The sequence below is a fragment of the Dama dama genome, chromosome 29, assembly GCF_033118175.1.
Source record: "Dama dama isolate Ldn47 chromosome 29, ASM3311817v1, whole genome shotgun sequence".
NCBI classification, from domain to species: Eukaryota; Metazoa; Chordata; class Mammalia; order Artiodactyla; family Cervidae; genus Dama; species Dama dama.
Window position 1 is genome coordinate 53,987,242 of NC_083709.1, and position 14,439 is coordinate 54,001,680.

The 14,439-nt window shown below is 39.2% G+C and overlaps 1 long non-coding RNA gene and 1 pseudogene across 1 annotated transcript in view; one reads left to right on the forward strand and one right to left on the reverse strand.

The window, feature by feature from the left end:
* Positions 1-14,439, reverse strand: part of LOC133048796 (uncharacterized) — a 66,463-nt gene that overhangs the window by 34,699 nt on the left and 17,325 nt on the right. The gene's annotated exons all lie outside the window — the stretch shown is intronic.
* On the forward strand, positions 1,847-2,958 carry LOC133048423 (large ribosomal subunit protein eL36-like; annotated as a pseudogene).

The following is a 14,439-nucleotide window of genomic DNA, read 5'->3' on the forward strand; positions in this document are numbered from 1 at the left end:
TCCAAAAACTATAAGTTGTTGATGAAAGAAACTGAAGATGACACAAACCAATGGAAAGATATGCTATGTTCTTGGATTGAAATAATCATTATTCTAGAAATTAGTATACTACCAAAGGCAATGCACAGATTTAATGAAGTTCCTAGCAAATTATCAATGGCATTTTTGGCAGAACTAGAACAAATTTTTTTTCCTGAATCTATACGGAAACTCAAAAGACCCTGAATACCCAAAAAAATCTTGAGAAAGAAAAATGGAGATGGACGAATCAGGTTCCCTGGCTTCAGACCATATTACAAAGCTATAGTCATCAAAGCAGTATGGTACTGGTGCAAAAACAGAAATATAAATCAATAGAATGGGAGAGAAAGCCCCGAAATAAACCCACACACCTATGGCCATTTAGTCTAAGACAAGAGAGGCAGGAATATACAATGGAGAAAAGATGGTCTCTTCAATAAGTGGTGCTGGGAAAACGGGACAGTTACATGTAAAAAAAATGAAATTAGAACACTGTAGCACACACAAAAATAAAGTCAAAATGGTTTAAAGACCTAAATGTAAAGTCAGATACTATAAAGCTCCTAGAGGAAAACATAGGCAGATTACTCCTTGAACTAAACCACAGAAATATCTTTTTGGATCCATCTCTCAGAGTGATGAAGGTAAAGACAAAAATAAACAAATGGGACCTAATTCAGTTTAAAAGCTTTTGCTGACAAAGGTCTGAATAGTCAAAGCTATGGTTTTTCCAGTAGTACTGTATGAATGTTAGAGTTTGACCATCAAGAAGGCTGAGTGCCCAAGAACTGATACTTCCAAATTGTGGTGCTGAAGAAGACTCTTGAGAGTCCGTTGGAGTGCAGGGAGATCAAATCAGTCAATCCTAAAAGAAATCAACCCTGAATATTCAATGGAAGCACTGATCCTGAAATTGAAGCTCCAATACTTTGGCCACCTGATGCAAAGAGCCAACTCATTGGGAAAGACCTTGATCTTGGAAAACACTGAAGGCAAGAGGAGAAGGGGATGGCAAAAGACGAGATGCTTGGATAGCATCACCAACTCAATGGACATAAGTTTGAGCAAACTCTGGGAGATAGTAAAGAACAGGGAAGCCTGGTGTGCTGCAGTCCATGGGGTCACAAAGGGGTGGACATGACTTAGTGACTGAATAACAACAACATAGCAAAATAAATCATTAAAAAAAAATGAAAAGAGAACCTAGAGGTTGGGACAATATATTTGCAAATGATGTGACCAATAAGAGATTAATTTCCAAAATATACAATACACACAGCTTATACAATTTAATATACAAAAACCAAATGACCCAATCATTAAATGGGCAAAAGATGTAATGCACATTTCTCCAAAGATGTACAGATGGCCAAAAAACACATGAAAATGAGCTCAATATCACTAGTTATTAGAGAAGTGCAAATCAAAACTTCAATGAACTATCACCTCACATGGGTCAGTATGGCCATCATCAAAACATCTACAATAAATGCTGGAGAGGGTGTGGAGAAAAGGGAACCCTCTTACACTGTCGGTAGGAATGTAAATTGATACAGCCACTACAAAAAACAAAATGGAAGTTTCTTTAAAAACTAAAAATACAGCTACTGGGGCTTCCCTGGCAGTCCACTGCAGCAGGCACAGGTTTGATTCCTTTTGGGGGAACTGGGATCCTGCACGCATGGTGTGTGTGTGTGTGTGTGTGTGTGTGTGTGTGTGTGTGTGTGTGTGTGTGTGTGTGTGTGTGTGTGTGTGTGTGTGTGTGTGTGTGTGTGTGTGTGTGTGTGTGTGTGTGTGTTTAATTAATTAATTTAGAAAAGAAAGAAAAGGTGAAAAAATATATATATATACATATAATGGAATATTATCCAGTTATAAAAAAGATTGAAATCTTGCCATTTGTGATAACATGATGGACCTTGAGGGCATTATGCCAAGTGAGATATGCCAGAAAAATACTGCATGATCCCTCTTAAACAATGAATCTAACAAGAGAACAACAACTAAAAACCAAAAAACTGACCTCATAGAGACTGAATTGATGGTTCCAGTGGTAGTAGAATGGGGGAGGTGACATAAATAGATGAAAGGGTAAAAAAGGTAAAACATTTTAAAAAAAAATTTTAAGAAACTTAGTCTATCAAGTGGTATGAAATGAACCACAAAGACAAATTCTGAAATGCAGTAATATGCAGATTGAATACTATCGGAACTGAGAGGGGATAGGATCTGCTAGAGGACTGGTAAGGCTTCAGGAAGACACAGTATCTGGATAATCACTGTGGACCTTCTAAGAGGTGGAAGAACATGTGTTTTAGGGTGTTTTATAGGAAATGGAAAGATGTTCATGCTGTTAAAAATATACATCCAATTACTTCCAGCTGATTCAAGACAATGATTCCAATGTACAGCTCTTAAGAGATTCTACTGGCAAAAAAAAACTAAGTTTAGCATGGCTGAGAGTTAGCTGTTTCCCCACAACCTTGTTTAAAAGGATACAATGAAAGTAAGTCTTAGATCAAATTCTGCCTAGAACATGTATTTGTTAAGCGTTCTTACAACTTCCGCTGCAGCAGCCACTGAAGAACAACAGCCATGGCTCTGCGCTACCAAATGGCTGTGGGCCTCAACAAGGGCCGCAAGGTGACCGCGAACGTGGGCAAGCTGAGGCACAGCCGCTGCTGCGGGCGCCTCAGCAAACACACCACGCTCATGCGGGACGTGATCTGGGAGGTGTGCGGCTTCACCCCTTAAGAGCAACAGGCCATGGAGCTGCTCAAGGTCTCCAAGGACACATGGGCCCTCAAGTTCATCAAGTAAAGGGTGGGCACACATGTCCGCACCAAGAGGAAGAGAGAGGAGCTGAGCAACATCCTGGTCGCCAGGAGGAAAGGGGCAGCCAAGAAGGACCGAGCCCTTCCCCTCTGTGCCCAATAAATTATTCCAGAAAAAAAAAAAAAAAAAAGGAAACATTATTACAAGCAAGCACAAAACTGTCCATACAACTTGTTTTGTCAGGCTGATAAAGTCCTAGCCCATTACCAGTTTGAGTGATTTGATCACATTCTGTATGACAGGTTCACTCATACTAGATGTGATAATATTCCTTTAAACAGACAGTTGAGTTCAGACGCTCAGTCATGTCCGATTCTTTGTGACCCCACGGACTGCAGCACACCAGGCCTCCCTGTCCATCACCAGCTCCCGGAGTTCACCCAAACTCATGTCCACTGAGCCGGTGATGCCATCCAACCATCTCATCCTCCATTGTCCCCTTCTCCTCCTGCCCTCAATCTTTCCCAGCATCAGGGTCTTTTCAAATAAGTCAGCTCTTCTCATCAGGTGGCCAAAGTTTTGGAGTTTCAGCTTCAGCATCAGTCCTTCCAGTGAAATTCAGGACTGATTTCCTTTAGGGTGGACTGGTTGGATCTCCTTGCAGTCCAAGGGACTCTCAAGAGTCTTCTCCAACACCACAGTTCAAAAGCATCAGTTCTTCTGCACTCAGCTTTCTTTATAGTTCAACTCTCACATCCATACATGACTACTGGAAAAACCATAGCCTTGACTAGACAGACCTTTGCTGGCAAAGTAATGTCCTGCTTTTTAATATGCTGTCTAGTTTGGTCATAACTTTCCTTCCAAGGAGTAAGCGTCTTTTAATTTCATGGCTGCAATCACCATCTGCAGTGATTTTTGGAGCCCAGAAAAATAGTCAGCCACTATTCCCACTGTTTCCCCATCTATTTGCCATAAAGTGATGAGACTGGATGCTATGATCTTAGTTTTCTGAATGTTGAGCTTTAAGCCAACTTTTCCACTCTCCTCTTTCACTTTCATCAAGACGCTCTTTAGTTCTTCTTCACTTTCTGCCATAAGGGTGGTGTCATCTGCATATCTGAGGTTATTGATATTTCTCCCAGCAATCTTGATTCCAGCTTGTGCTTCTTCCAGCCCAGCGTTTCTCATGGTGTATCCTGCATATAAGTTAAATAAGTGGGGTGACAGTACACAACCTTGACATACTCCTTTTCCTATTTGGAACCAGTCTGTTGTTCCATGTCCAGTTCTAACTGTTGCTTCCTGACCTGCATGTAGGTTTCTCAAGAGGCAGGTCAGGTGGTCTGGTATTCCCATCTCTTTCAGAATTTTCCACAGTTTATTGTGATTTACACAATCAAAGGCTTCGGCATAGTCAATAAAGCAGAAATAGATGTTTTTCTGGAACTCTCTTGCTTTTTCAATGATGCAGTGGATGTTGACAATTTGATCTCTGGTTCCTCTGACTTTTCTAAAACCAGCTTGAACATCTGGAAGTTCACAGTTCTCGTATTGCTTGAAGCCTGGCTTGGAGAATTTTGAGCATTACTTTACTAGCATGTGAGATGAGTGCAATTGTGTGGTGGCTTGAGCATTCTTTGGCATTGCTCTTCTTTGGGATTGGAATGAAAATTGACCTTTTCTAGTCCTGTGGCCACTGCTGAGTTTTCCAAATTTGCTGACATATTGAGTGCAGCACTTTCACAGCATCATCTTTTAGGATTTGAAATAGCTCAACTGGAATTCCATTCTATCACCTCCACTAGCTTTGTTTGTAGTGATGCTTCCTAAGGCCCACTTGACTTCACATTCCAGGATGTCTGGGTCTAGATGAGTGTGAGTGATCACAGCATCGTGATTATCTGGGTCATGAAGATCTTTTTTGTACAGTTCTTCTGTGTATTCTTGCCACCTCTTCTTCATATCTTCTGCTTCTGTTAGGTCCATACCATTTCTGTCCTTTATTGAGCCCATGTTTGCATGAAATGTTCCCTTGGTATCTCTAATTTTCTTGAAAAGATCTCTAGTCTTTCCCATTCTATTGGTTTCCTCTATTTCTTTGCATTGATCACTGAGGAAGGCTTTCTTATTTCTCCTTGCTATTTTTTGGAACTCTGCATTCAGATGCTTATATCTTTCCTTTTCTCCTTTGCTTTTTGCTTCTGTTCTTTTCACAGCTATTTGTAAGGCCTCCTCAGACAGCCATTATACCTTTTTGTATTTCTTTTTCTTGGGGATGGTCTTGATCCCTGTCTCCTGTACAATGTCACGAACCTCTGTCCATAGTTCATCAGGCACTCTATCAGATCTAGTCTGTTAAATCTATTTCTCACTTCCACTGTATAATCGTAAGGGATTTGATTTAGGTCATACCTGAATAGTGTAGTGTTTTTCCCCACTTTCTTCAATTTAAGTCTGAATTTGGCAATAAGGAGTTCATGATCTGAGCCACAGTCAGCTCCTGGTCTTGGTTTTGCTGACTGTACAGAGCTGCTCCATTTTTAGCCACAAAGAATATAATCAATCTGATTTTGGTGTTGGCCATCTGGTGATATCCATGTGTAGAGTCTTCTCTTGTGTCGTTCAGACAAGAAACAACCAAAACCATGGTTAGTCCCAAAGTCTGGCCATGTCTGACAAACCATGGTTAGACCCAAAGTCTGGCTGTGGAACTACTAGGGGTCACTATGGCAGTGCCCTGAAGAGCCAGACCTGAGATGCCCTGGGCTGAAGAATGTAGTAAATGAGGTAGAAGTCTTATATGCTGACAACTATAAAACATTAATAAAGGAAATTGAAAGTGAAGTTGCCCAGTCCTGTCCAACTCCTTGCAACCCCATGGACTGTAGCCTACCAGACTCCTCTGTCCATGGAATTTTCCAGGCAAGAGTACTGGAGTGGGTTGCCATTTCCTTCTCCAGGGGATCTTCCTGACCCAGGGATTGAACCCGGGTCTTCTGCATTACAGGCAGACGTTTTACTATCTGAACCACCAGGGAAGCCCTGAGGAAATTGAAGATGATTCAAAAAAATGGAGAGAGCCCATGCTCTTGGACTGTAAGAGTTAATATTGTGAAAATGGTCATACTACCCAAAGCATCCCTATCAAATTACCCATGACATTTTTCACACAAATAAAATAATCCTAAACTTTCTATGGAACTATAAAGGACCAAGAATTGCCAAAGCAAATCTGAAAGAAAAAAAAAAAAAAAAAAAGAACACAGCAGGAGGCATAACCCTGTGTCAGATTTCAGACAATATCACAAAGTTACAGTAATCAAAACAGTGTAGCATTGGCACAAAAATGGATCAATGGAACAGAACAGCGAGCAGGGAAATAAACCCACATACCTAAAGGTACTTAATCTTTGACAAAGGAGACAAGAATATACAATGAAAAAAGTCTCTTCAGCAAGTGGTGTTGGGAAAGCTGGACAGGTACATGTACATCAGTGAAATTAGAATGCCCTCACCCCATACACAAAAATAAAGTCAAAATGGCTTAAAGACTTAAATGTAACACATGACACTATAAAACTCCTAGAAGAGAACATAGGCAAAATATCTCTGACATTAATTGTAGCAATATTTTCCTTAGGTCAGTCTCCCAAGGCAATAGAAATAAAAGCAAAAATAAACAAATGGGACCTAATCAAACTTACAAGTTTTATACATCAAAGGAAATCATAAACAAAAAGACAACCTACAAAACAGGGGAGAAAATATTTGCAAGTGACATAACTGACAAGGACTTACTTTCCAAAATATATAAACAGTGCATACAATTCAACAACAATAATAGAGACAACCCAAGTAAAAAATGGACTTAAGACCTAAGTAGACATTTCTCCAAAAAAGAAATACAGGTGGCCAATAGCATGAAAAGATGTTCAACTTCACTAATTATTAAGAGAAATGCAAACCAAAACTATAGAGAATTACCACCTCATATCAGTCAGAATGGACAGCATTGAAGAAAAGTCTACAAGTAACGAATACTGGAGAAAAGGGTATCCTCCTACACTGTTGGTGAGAATGTAAACTGGTACAGCCACTATAGAAAACAGTGTGGAGGTTCCCCAGTAAACTAAAAATAGAATTACCATATGATCTGTAATCCCACTCCTGGACATATATCCAGACAAAACTATAATATGAAAATATACATGTACCCCTCTGTTCATAGCAGCACTACTCACAATAGCCAACACGTGGACACAATCTAAAAATTCACCAACAGATGAATGTATGAAGATGTGGTACATATGTACGATGGAATACTACCTAAGCCATAAAAAAGAACAAAAATAATGCCATTTGTAGCAACATGGATGGAACTAGATATTATCATACTAAGTGAGGTAAATAAAAAAAAAAAGACAAATACCACATGATATCACTTATATATGGAATCTAAAATATGGCCCAAATGAACCTACCCACAAAACAGAAACAGATCCACAGACATAGAAAGCAGACTTATGGTTGCCAAGGGCAGTGGGGTAGGAGAGGGATGGAAGGCAAATTTGGGGTTAGCAAATGCAAACTATCATATTAATATATAGAATGGATAAACAAGGTCCTACTATATAGCACAGAAAACTGATGTATTCAATATCTGTGATAAATCACAATGCAGTATCATATAAAGAAGAATGTGTATATATATGCAGCTGAATCACTTTGCTTTACAGCAGAAATTAACACAACACTGTAAGTCAACTGTATTTCTATTTAAAAAAAAACCCCATCTGATATTTGCAAAAAAGAAAAAAGACAAGTCACAAACTGCTACAAAACCATTTCAGGGCCTACATCTGATACAGCGTTTCTATCCAGAGTATATAAAGTACTTCCAATTTTTTTTTAAAGTCTAATTTTTAAAAAAATGTATCTTTAATTGAAGGAAAATTGCTTCACAATATTGTGTTGGTTTCTTCAATACCACATGAATCAGACATAGGTATATGTATGTACCCTCCCTCCCAAACCTCCTTCCCACCTCCCACCCCATCCCACCCCTCTAGGTTATCACAGAGCCCTGGCTGGAGTTCCCGGAGTCATATAGCAAATTCCCACCACCTATTTTACATATGGTAGTATGTATGTTTTCATGCTACTCTCCCTATTCCCCCACCCTCTCCCTCCCCCTAGTGTCCACAAATCTGTTCTCTATGTCTGCATCCCCATTGCTACCCTGCAAATAGGTTATTAGTACCATTTTTCTAGATTCTATATATATGGGTTATAATACAATATTTATCTTTCTCTTTCTGACTTACTTCACTCTGTATAATAGGCTCTAGGTTCATCCACCTCATTCTATAGAACTGACTCAAATGTGTTTCTTTTTCTGGCTGAGTAATATTCCATTGTATATATGTACCACAGCTTCTTTATCAGTTCATCTGCCGATGGACATCTAGGTTGCTTCCATGTCCCAGCTATTGTAAACAGTGCTGCAGTGAACACTGGGGTACATGTGTCTTAGAAAATAACTTAATTTTTTAAATAGGCAAAAAGTTTTAACAGAATAAAGAAGAGATGCAAACAAATGAACATATTACAAAGTGCTCAACATTAGTCATTAGGGAAATAAACTAATTGGATACAACTATACACGCACTGAAATGTGGTTGTTTTTGTTGTTCAGTCACCAAGTCCTTTCTGACTCTTTGCAACCCCATGAACTGCAGCATGGCAGGCTTCCCTGTCCTTCACTATCTCCTAGATTTGCTCAAACACGTGTCCATTGAGCCAGTGATGCAATTCAACCATCTCATCCTCTGTCACCCCTTTCTCCTCCTGCCCTCAACTTTTCCTAGCATCAGAGTCTTTTCCAGTGAGTTGGCTTTTTGCGTCAGGTGGCCAAAGTATTGGAGCTTCAGCATCAGTCCTTCCAGTGATGCTATTAAAGTGCTGCACTTGATATGCCAGCAAATCTGGAAAACTCAGCAGTGACCACAGGACTGGAAAAGGTCAATTTTCATTCCAATCCCAAAGAAAGGCAATGCCAAAGAATGTTCAAATTACCATACAATTGCATTCATTTCACATGCTAGCAAGATTATGCTCAAAATCCTTCAAGCTAGGCTTCAGCAGTATGTGAACCCAGAACTTCCAGATGTACAAGCTGGATTTAGAAAAGGCAGAGAAACCAGAAATCAAATTGCCAACATCCGCTGGATCACAGAAAAAGCAAGAGAATTCCAAAAATAATCTGCTTATGCTTCATTGACTATGCAAAAGCCTTTGACTGTGTTCAGTTCGGTCACTCAGTCATGTCTGACTCTGCAACCCCACGGACTGCAGCACGCCAGGCTTCCCTGTCCATCACCAACTCCCGGAGCCTACTCAAACTCATGTCCATCGCGTCAGTGATGCCATCCAACCATCTCATCCTCTGTTGTCCCCTTCTCCTCCCGCCTTCAATCTTTCCCAGCATCAGGGTCTTTTCAAATGAGTCAGCTCTTCGCATCAGGTAGCCAGAGTATTGGAGTTTCAGTATTAGAGTCCATCCTAAAGGAAATCAGTCTTGAGTATTCATTGGAAGGATTGATGCTGAAGCTGAAACTCCAATACTTTGGCCACGTGATGCAAGAACTGACTCATTTGAAAAGACCCTGATGCTGGGAAAGATTGAAGGCGGGAGGAGAAGGGGACGACAGAGGATGAGATGGTTGGATGGCATCACTGACGCAATGGACAGGAGTTTGAGTAGGCTCCAAGAGTTGCTGATGGACAGGAAAGCCTGGTGTGCTGCAGTCCATGGGGTTGCAAAGAGTCAGACACGACTGAGTGACTGAACTGAATAGTACATAAACAAGTAGGATACCCAGCTTGACAAATTGATTAAATTGTGTCTCTGAGGAAGATTAAGTCTATTCTACTTTTATATTCTAATGTGGAAATACTAGATTGGCCAAAACGTTCATTTGTGTTTTTCTGTAAGATGTTATGGAAAAACCCAAACAAACCTTTTGGCCAACCCAGTATAAAACTACTCTGTATAAATCTGGATTCATTTTACAGAAATAAGCAGGAAGCCTCCAGCATCCACGGAAGTCAGGTGGAAAAATTCTGTTCTTTACTTATCCTCCTGCCTCAGCCATAGCTTCCAAATGGATGAAAAGTCTTTACAGAGAGCCTGTGTTACCATGGAGTACAGTTCTCTGTTGGATGTGAGTCTGAGAACACAGGGGAGGAGTATGGAGAGAGGGCTGGGTTATATCTCAGGGAGCATCATGAAAAGCAGGTGAACCAGAGGATGGGACACCAAGACTTGTTCTCTTGCTTAGACTTTGCTATTTGACTGGCCTTTATAATATTCTGGAATTGCAGTACACAATTACTGTTTTCATCTTGTATTCTCATCACATTCTTTCTGCAGCTCAATTCCAAACATGGTGGCTCTTTAGAAACTAAATGTTGAGGAATTTAAAGTGAGGAGCAAGCTGTGAGATGCATGGAATATTAAAAACTAGGACCAAGATTTGTTGCTATTGGTATAAATTTTGTATGTATATCCAAATAACAATGATGTCCTTTGAGACTGTCTTGGAAAAGTCATTTGAAGAGACCACTTCCCTCCCCTGCCACCAACCAAATCAACAAAAACAACAAGAATGCGGAAATGAGGTAAGTGGAGTTGTTTGGATAAATGCCTTCTTTCCATTTATTGTGTACCAACCTCATCTTTAAAAAAAAAAAAGTTAAAAGATTATGGCGATTAAAACCTGCTTTAGTTACAACTTTATCAAGAAGCATTTAAAGGATACTTCATTTCTAATACCATCTTAATGATAAAGTACCTTTAATTTTATTAAAGCCATTTCGTATCTCTTTCTCACAGGTTTTAATTATAAAAGCTGTCCTTAACATTTTACACATTTACAGTTTCCTCCATCACCTAGCCAAGAAATTTTCCAAAAGCATTGCAGTTTTTTAAAAAAAAAACACAATATACTTATGGCCATTATTTTTCCATCCTTTTTTAAAAAAAAAATTCTCGAATGTATTTTACATTCTGGTTCCATTCTTCTGACTATACACATTTGTAAACTTTCACATTTCTATTCTTTCTAAGAGCCATTGTTCTTCCTCTTCTGTCTCACTTGAAACGTATCCATTAATGAGTAGCAAAGAAAAGCATTTTGGTGTGGGACAGCCTGGAGGCTTTGGAGCCATGAAGACCTGGACTTGGATGCCGGCACCAGTACCTATCTTGGAGTAGTGATAGGACACCTTTGTTTCTCTTTCAGCATCTGTAAAGTGGAGATAGTAATGGTATCTGCCCTGCAGTGTTGTCATGGGGATTAAATGAGATGATGTATGTTCCAAAACAGAGCCACCCTCACTCTCCACTTTTTGCTAAGTACTCTCAAAATCTTTTTATATCAACATTAATACCAGCACTGGTTGAACGCCACACTCTGTGCTAAGTAGGTTATATATACTATCTAATTTAATCCTTACAACCACTGTATAAGTCCTAGTATTGTGTCCAGCTTGCAGAGGAGGTAACTAAGGCTTAAAAAAGAAAAAAAAAAAAATCAAGTTACTTGTTAACTCAAAGTTACTCAGGGGATAAGTGGCAAGACAAGAGAGCTGCGTGTGCCTTGTCTTGTTTGGGAGCCTGAGCCCTGGTGTACTGACTGCCTTCTTGCTGAATTTCTGTATCTGACTGATCTTTGACCTCCCTACTCTTCTTCTAGAAAGACCATGTTTTCCTTCTTGTTCAAGAGACATTTTCTAGCTTTGATTTTATAATGATTTTATCATCTCAAATATTTACCAAGCAAAATGGATATAAATTAACAAATTTAATACTGAAATGAACAGGGTGCTTTATTTTTATTTTTTGGTATAAAACCTTTCCTATGAGTTTCCATCTTTGTCTCAAACTTCAAATTTTGTAGCCACTTTCTGACATAGTAGCAACCTTGCTTGCAAATTCATAGAGCCCTTAAGTCATGTTTGAGAGTGCCCAGCATTTCAAATTGTCTCATTTTCCCCATGCCTTTTCCACACTGTCCACTGCCTATCTTTTTTCTCTCCAGAGCCATACTTCCTTTTTACCAATCTTAAAACATAAGGCAGTAGAGATTCAGAATTTTCTGTTCCATTCCATCTTTTCCACATGGAAATGGAATAATGGAAAATGATGCTAAAGTCTTTGGACCTTGTGCAGTAGAGTCTGACTTGGCTGATGATGTTTGACTTCTGAGGCCTGTAAGCTTACTCCTGTGTCCCACACTTGGGCAAGCTGACGGACGGCTCGGGCGCTCCCTCCTTGGCGCGAGCAGGTAGTTCAAATCTCACTGCAGGAAGCTTCACCCTGACCTCACCCCTAACCATGATAAAACCCACACCACTCCTCTGCTTGTTTTCAAGCCATTTTGAATCAACCTGGGAGCCTCCTCTGCTCTCTCCAGAAAGTCTTGTTAGAAGAAGAATAAATCTTTCACACCTCTTGGTGTCATGGAGGTGGCACTAATCTTGACATCAGAACCAAATTTGGGGTGGAGGGTCCATTCTGTTCCTGCAGAGGCTCCATAGAGCCTTATGCTGAGGGAAGCCTTGTTGTTCTTCCTCTCATAAATTGCTTTCTGCCTTTGTGATCTTATAATATTTGGTACCTGAAATTGCTCGACCACCTGACCACTATTCCAATGCTGACTCCTAAATCTCCTTTGAACTCACTGTATTTCCCTTTTTTTTTTGGCTTTATTGGTGAGGACCAAAAATTCTCACCTGCCTATTCTTTATTTGTACTTCTTTAATATTAATAACATTCCCCTTCCTTCTGTGTTCATGATTTTAATTTGGATTACTTCTTGGTCCAGTTCTACAGGGCACTCTTTATTCACTTTGAGTATTATCAAATGCCAGATATGATCATACAGAAGCAAACAGATTTATTGGGAAATGAGTATTTCTAGTCATGGTCCCACAATTTTTCAACCACAATGACTCTTCTACCTTAACAGTGATTATATATTTAGTGAAAGTTACAAATACTGGCTATAATTATTGGAAAGTTAAAGTAATTTCTTTTTGGTGAAAACTAATTTATTTTGGATGAAAAGATAATATATGTGTATGGTACCCAAATGGTAGACAAGGAAGGCTCCGACTTACTTCAGACTCCCCTCCCCTTCCCCAGAGGCAGTCACTATAGCACTTTATTGGTATACTTCAAGAAGATTGTAAAGCAAACATTTTATATATACACATATAAATGAGTGTTTATATATATGTGTATATATATGTGTATATATGTACATATACATACATAAGCATTAAATTTTTTTAAATTAAGATTTTGTTTATTTTTGGCTGTGTTGGCTTTTCTCTAGTTGCAGGGAGCAGGGGCTACTCTCTAGCTGCAGTGGGCGGGCTTCTCACTGTGGCGGCCTCCTCCTCTTACAGGGAAGCACAGGCTCTAGGCGTGGGCTCCAGTAGCTAAAGCTCACGGGCTCAGTAGTTTTGGTCCCCGGCCTCTTTAGATCACAGGTTCAATAATCGTGGCACTCAGGCTTAGCTGCTCCTCAAATATCGAAACTGTGTCTCCTGCATTGGCAGGCAAATTCTTTGCCGCTGAGCCACCAGGGAAGCCCAAGCATATTTTAAAATTATACTTTTATATATACTTAGAAATATGTGATCCTAATGTGGACACGAGAATGTCAGAGACCTTGTCTATCTTAAATTCTGTGTCCCATATCACGTACATGTTCTACCTCATTTTTTTTTTAACAGCAAATTTGCCTCCATTTTCTCAATTTGTCATAATGTATTTACTTGAGGCTGTGTGATGAACATTTAGGTTCTTTCTGACCTTTTCTCTTAGCAGACTAAATTAATGAGAATAACACACAATGCTTCTCACATGTTGCTTTTACACTCTGATGCTTATAATTTTTTTTTTTTTTAAGGAATATGCCATAAAAATTGATCATCCTATTACAGGTTTGGGGTTTTCTATTTTGAAGAAAACCTATTAAAGTTGCTTAAACATGAAATAACCAGTAAAAAGTGTGGCACTCGTTGACAAACAGCCAAAGTGGCATCCCTGACTGAAAAAAAAAAAGTATTTTAGAACAAAGTGGTCACTTAAATTTTTTTAAATTTGCCAGATCTCCCAGGAATGAACAGATGTTATCTGTGAATTGACTGTAAGAAGCTGTGCTTGTTTACCAATTTGCTCTTGAACAATTTACTAGGAATTAAAAGATGAAAAATTTTAAACAATGAAAGTATTGCTTACATAGCAGAATAGGTATAAGCAATTTAAAACAACTCAAATATTTCAGATTGAGAGGAACAAAAACATCTGGGAGAGAATCCTTGGTTCATTAAAATTATCACCTGGGTCCCACATCTCATTTTGAAAAAAACAGTCCCCAAAGAACCACTGGTCAATGGAACACAGCAATGTTATCTGACTTATAAAAGATAGCTAAATATCACAGTCTAAGAAAATGTGAAATATACCTGGAAAAAGAACAGAGAATCTCATCAATGTGCCCTGCAAAGAACTGGGAGATTGGTTTCCCATAAACACTTGATTCACAGAACCAAGATTTATCTCCTAAC